Source organism: Chanodichthys erythropterus, chromosome 8, assembly GCF_024489055.1.
Source record: "Chanodichthys erythropterus isolate Z2021 chromosome 8, ASM2448905v1, whole genome shotgun sequence".
NCBI lineage: Eukaryota > Metazoa > Chordata > Actinopteri > Cypriniformes > Xenocyprididae > Chanodichthys > Chanodichthys erythropterus.
In genome coordinates, this window is record NC_090228.1 from 41460035 (window position 1) to 41466034 (window position 6000).

The following is a 6000-nucleotide window of genomic DNA, read 5'->3' on the forward strand; positions in this document are numbered from 1 at the left end:
TATGCGATTCAGTTCGCCCGGCGTCCCCCCAAGTTCAGGGGCGTCCTCTTCACTTCAGTGAAAGATGTCGATGCCCCTGTTCTGCGTGCGGAGATTGCAGTCCTACTGGCGAAGGACACGATAGAGCCGGTCCCTCCAGCCGATTTGAGGTCAGGGTTCTACAGCCCCTACTTCATTGTACCCAAGAAAAGCGGCGGGTTACGACCGTTCTTGGACCTGCGAGTTTTGAATCGGAGCCTTCACAAGCTACCGTTCAAAATGCTTACGCAGAAACGCATTTTCGAGTGCATCCGTCCCCGAGATTGGTTTGCAGCGATCGACCTGAAGGACGCGTACTTTCATGTTTCGATTCTTCCGCGACACAGGCCATTCCTGAGATTCGCGTTCGAAGGTCGAGCATATCAGTACAGAGTCTTACCCTTCGGGCTGGCCCTGTCTCCCCGCGTCTTCACGAAAGTCGTGGAGGGAGCCCTTGTTCCCATGAGAGAACAGGGTGTTCGCATTCTCAACTACCTGGACGACTGGCTCATTCTAGCACAGTCTCGGGATCAGTTGTGCGAACACAGGGACTTAGTGCTCAGGCACCTCAGCCAGTTGGGGCTTCAGGTCAACTGGGAGAAGAGCAAACTCGCCCCAGTGCAGAGGATCTCTTTTCTCGGTATGGAGTTGGATTCGGTCGAACGGGTAGCACGCCTCACAGAGGAACGTGCTCGGTCGGTGTTGAACTGCCTGAATACGTTCAATGGCAGGACAGCGGTCCCACTGAAGTTTTTTCAGAGGCTCCTGGGGCATATGGCGGCTGCAACACCGCTCGGGCTGCTTCATATGAGACCGCTTCAGCACTGGCTTCACGGCCGAGTCCCGAGATGGGCGTGGCAACGCGGCACGTTCCGGGTGCCAATCACTCAGGAGTGCCGCCGAACCTTCAGTCCGTGGTCGGACCCTTTGTTTCTCCGGGCAGGAGTGCCCCTAGAACAGGTGTCCTGGCATGCTGTGGTTTTCACAGATGCTTCTGCCACCGGCTGGGGTGCCACGTACAACGGGCATGCAGGCTCATGGGTTTGGACGGGACCCCATCTGCATTGGCACATCAATTGCCTCGAGTTGCTGGCAGTACGCCTTGCGCTGAGCCGCCTCAAAGGCCTGCTTCGCGACAAGCATGTACTGGTCCGTACGGACAACACTGCGACCGTTGCGTACATCAACCGCCAAGGTGGTCTACGCTCCCGTCGCATGTCGCAACTCGCCCGCCATCTCCTCCTGTGGAGTCGGAAGCATCTGAGGTCGCTTCGCGCCATTCATGTCCCCGGTGTGCTCAACCGTGTGGCCGACGAGCTATCACGAGCTGCGCTGCCCGGAGAGTGGCGACTCCACCCCCAGGTGGTTCAGCTGATCTGGAGAGAGTTCGGAGAGGCTCAGGTAGACCTGTTTGCCTCACCAGAAACCTCCCACTGCCAGTTGTTTTACTCTCTGACCGAGGGAACACTCGGGACAGACGCACTGGCTCACAGCTGGCCCCGGGGCCTGCGCAAATATGCATTTCCCCAGTTAGCCTACTTGCACAGACCCTGTGCAAAGTCAGGGAGGACGAGGAGCAGGTCTTGTTAGTTGCGCCTTACTGGCCCAACCGGACCTGGTTCCCAGAACTCTCACTCCTCGCGACAGCCCCTCCCTGGCCCATCCCTCTGAGGAAGGACCTCCTCTCTCAAAGACGGGGCACTCTTTGGCACCCGCGTCCAGACCTCTGGAAACTCCATGTCTGGTCCCTGGACGGGACGCGGAGGTTCTAGGTGACTTACCCCCCGAGGTACTTAACACCATCACTTCGGCACGTGCACTGTCTACGAGACGTGCTTACGCCTCGAAGTGGAACCTGTTTGTTAAGTGGTGCTCTTCTCGGCGAGAAGACCCCGAAGATACTCGATCGGAGTCGTGCTTTCCTTCTTGCAGCAAGGGTTGGAGCGTAGGCTGTCCCCCTCCACCCTCAAAGTCCATTCTGCTGCTATCTCCGCTTACCACGACCACATAGATGGCAAATCTGTTGGTCAGCACGACCTGGTCGTCAGGTTCCTTAGGGGGGCGAGACGGTTAAATCCTCCTTGACTCCCCTCCATACCCTCTTGGGACCTTTCCCTGGTGCTCCGAGCACTTCAGGATGCTCCCTTTGAGCCTTTGCAGTCAGCAGACTTAAAGATTCTCTCTATGAAAACTTTGCTGCTGGTGGCGTTGGCCTCCATCAAGAGGGTAGGGGACCTGCAGTCATTTTCGGTCGACGAATCGTGCCTAGAGTTCGGGCCGGGTGACAGCCACGTGGTACTGAGACCCCGGCCTGGCTATGTGCCCAAGGTTCCTACCACTCCCTTCAGGGATCAGGTGGTGAGCCTGCAAGCGCTGCCCTCGGAGGAGGCAGACCCAGCCCTGGCTTTGCTCTGTCCAGTTCGCGCCTTGCGACTGTACATAGACAGAACTCGAAGCTTTAGGACCTCAGACCAGCTCTTCGTCTGTTACGGAGGCCAGCAGAAGGGAAAGGCTGTCTCCAAGCAGAGGATGGCCCACTGGATAGTGGATGCCATCGCCCTGGCTTACCAAGCTCAGGGCGTGCCCTGCCCGCTCAGGTTGCATGCCCACTCCACGAGAGGTGTGGCATCCTCCTGGGCGCTGGCTCGTGGCGCCTCGCTAACAGACATTTGTAGAGCTGCGGGCTGGGCGACACCTAACACGTTCGCTAGATACTATAGCCTTCGTGTCGAGCCGGTCTCCTCCCGTGTTCTCGCCTCAGGTCAGAGGCACGGAGAGGCCCCGGCTTAGTGTCGGCTTGCTGCGCTACATGCGCATTCTATTCTCCAGAGAGTCCCTACGGGCAGACCCTGTTGAGTCCTCCGGTTACCCTTCGGCAGCCGACGTGGCGGAGCCGGCCTGGCGCCAGGCCCATACTCCGTTGTATCCTTGAGAACCGGATTTAAGCTGGGTTCCATATGTGTGACCCTACGGGGATCCCATATGGCTTTTTCCACGGCTGCTCCTAAACGAAGCCCGTGTCTTTCCCTCTGGGAGAACCCATCTCTCACCGAGTGGAGTCACCCCAGTTCTTCCATATGTTGTACAACCTACAAGGTTAGTCCATATGTACTTATCCATATAACTCCTTCGGGGAAGGATATGGCTTCCGCAGCGTTCCTTATCGCATGTAAGGCTACGCTTCCCAGCGTTATCCAATTGTCGCACTGAGTGGGTTTTGGGAACAACAGTGATCGACCTCTCTGCGTGAGCCTGGTCCCACCGTCCTTAGGCAAGGGGGTTCAGGTGGCTCACGACAGAGCGCTGGAAGAGGGCAGCCCCTGTGGCGCTTTGGTAGGGATTCCTATTCGTCGGTCTGTCCGACGTACGTCGAACGTGACCGACTGAATGGGGAACGTCTCGGTTACATAGGTAACCCTCGTTCCCTGAAGGAGGGAACGGAGACGTACGTCCCGTCGCCACAGGCGTTGTCCTGCTGATGCTGCCGCCTGCTGGGTTCGGCTCCTCAGCGAAAACCTGAAGATGCAACGCACCTGCTGCTCATTATATACCCGCGCTGCGAGGCGAGCAGCTGATGCATATGATTGCATGCCAATGTGCATTGGCTCGTTTAGTTACACTCGAAGTAGATTGGCCTCTCTAGCGAGATTCCTATTCGTCGGTCTGTCCGACGTACGTCTCCGTTCCCTCCTTCAGGGAACGAGGGTTACCTATGTAACCGAGACGTTCTCCGTCCCCAGTGCTCACACCGGTTTGTGGAGATTTCAGATCCTTCAAAAAATGCACAAACATAATACAAAAGCTGTCATTTTAACAGTACAATATCATTTGATTTCTGTATTAGAAGTAACAAAATGATCTTACTTTATATTTTTGTTTGAGGTTTTACCTTTTTTTTTTTTTTTACAAATGCTGCTGTCACTCTGCCTTGCAGGTCCTGCTCGGCCACAAAAGATCTGCAGCAAATCATTTGTGAAATCAGAAAAGCGCTGTAAGGACTGTTTGAAATTACAATAATTGAAATAAACTACAAGTTACAATTTAAATAGAATTTTTCTTGACTTTTGTAGTATACTCACTTAAAGCCTTTGATGGAAGCGTTCCACTTTCTGGTGAAGAGGGCTTCATTAGCCGCTCTCCACCGGATAAGCAGACGTGTGTGCTCATCTGTCCCTGTAACATCCATACAAGATTCAGGTTATCTCTGTGATTTGTGTGCTAAAATCTACATTTAAATGTTGAGGTAGTTGTTGATGTGTTAAGTAACTTTTTGTCCAACACAAATGTTCCTTAATTTTTCAGCAGAACTAATGGACAAATAAAATTACTTATATTTAGTTACTTTATGGAAATTTATTTACATTACTTTCATTCATCTATTGCAAAACTGTGCTGACAACAGTGAATTGTACTAAGTTACACACTAGCATGTACATCACTCAGATGTCTACTTCATGTCTAGGACCTAATAGACATACTGACAACAATGATTTTCCTACAAGATATTAAATAGACATTTAGTAATTGTATTTAAGATGCATATTACTGGAGCTCCCCTGTTAGCTATACATAATAAAATGTGTTTAACAGCAAAATCACAATAATACTATACCCTTAAGTGTCTTTAGTTTCAACAATTTGCTCTACTGTAATTCAGCAAATGTGAATTTAAAACAAGGAACCGTGTTTTTGGTTTGTAATAGTGATGGGACGGTTGATACCGGGGCTCCAATGCTCCGACGCAGTTTTCAAAGCACTATTGTATCACACATTGTACCGATGCTCGTATCAAATTGACAATACCACTTGATTGATGACGTTTGAAGCTTCGAACATCATGCAGTATCGGAAAATCGAGACAGCTGGTTTGAAAAAATTGGCGCTTCACTGATACAAAAAAGCATAAATGCATTTAATCATGTTTTATTGCTGGGGTCTCAGAGACCCTGAACAGAACATAAAGATTAAATAGCTCACCCAAAATAGTTTTTTAACTACTCACGTCAGTTATGATCACATCACTGTATATTTTATATTATTGATCAATATGTGAATCGGTTGACCAGGCTACAAATGACGCGAGTGGTGGTCTCATTGTCACAAATTAATTTAGATGAGATTACATCAGATTTGATAGAACTGATTCAAGACAAGAGTGATTCTGTCATGGACTTCCGAAGTTTTGGTCAAGTGCTTTTTCAAACCGTAGATCTGCTCCGCAATGATTTAGAGATGGTTGAGAAAACAAGTCTGACCACCAGATGTCGCTAATGCGCACTATGTTAAAAGCTTCGAGTAATGAACCATTTCTCGGCACTGTTTGATGAAAGCCTCAAATTCCCATCACTAGTTTGTAATACACACATTTGAAAACACCTGCGTCTAACTTTTCAGCCATCCTTCTGCTTCTTCTTTTTCTTGCTTTACGGCGGATCGCAGACATTTAAGTGCATTACCGCCACCTATCGCACAAAACGTATCCTCTTCTTCTCCTTTATGTTGCATCCTCTCCCGTGGCCTCCTGGGATAGAAAAGTATCTATTGGATGAGCACTCAAAAATCTAGACGGAAGCAGTAGGCCATTCGGGAACTTCTCGAATACTCATTTATGATTACTTTGGTTTCTGACATACTTATTCGTTGGCCTACTGCTTTCAGACGCACTTTAAGTAGGCGCACGGCCGAAACTCGCAAGAATTAGTACGTCACCCAGGTAATTTTCGCCTACTCCTTTTGCTTCTGACATACTTATTCGCTCGCCTACTGCTTTTCCTTAATAATTTTCTTAATAGTAGAGAAGTAGGTGGTTTCGGACGCAGCCAGTGTGTTCATTGCATGTTAGCCTGTGTGTCACTTTGATTGATTCTTCTTCTTCTTTTGATTTTTATTGGCGGATGGCAAACCAACTTAAGGTGCATTTACCGCCACCTACTGGACTGGAGTGTGGGCAGCTTGACAAAAAAGGAAGGACTTAAAACTAAT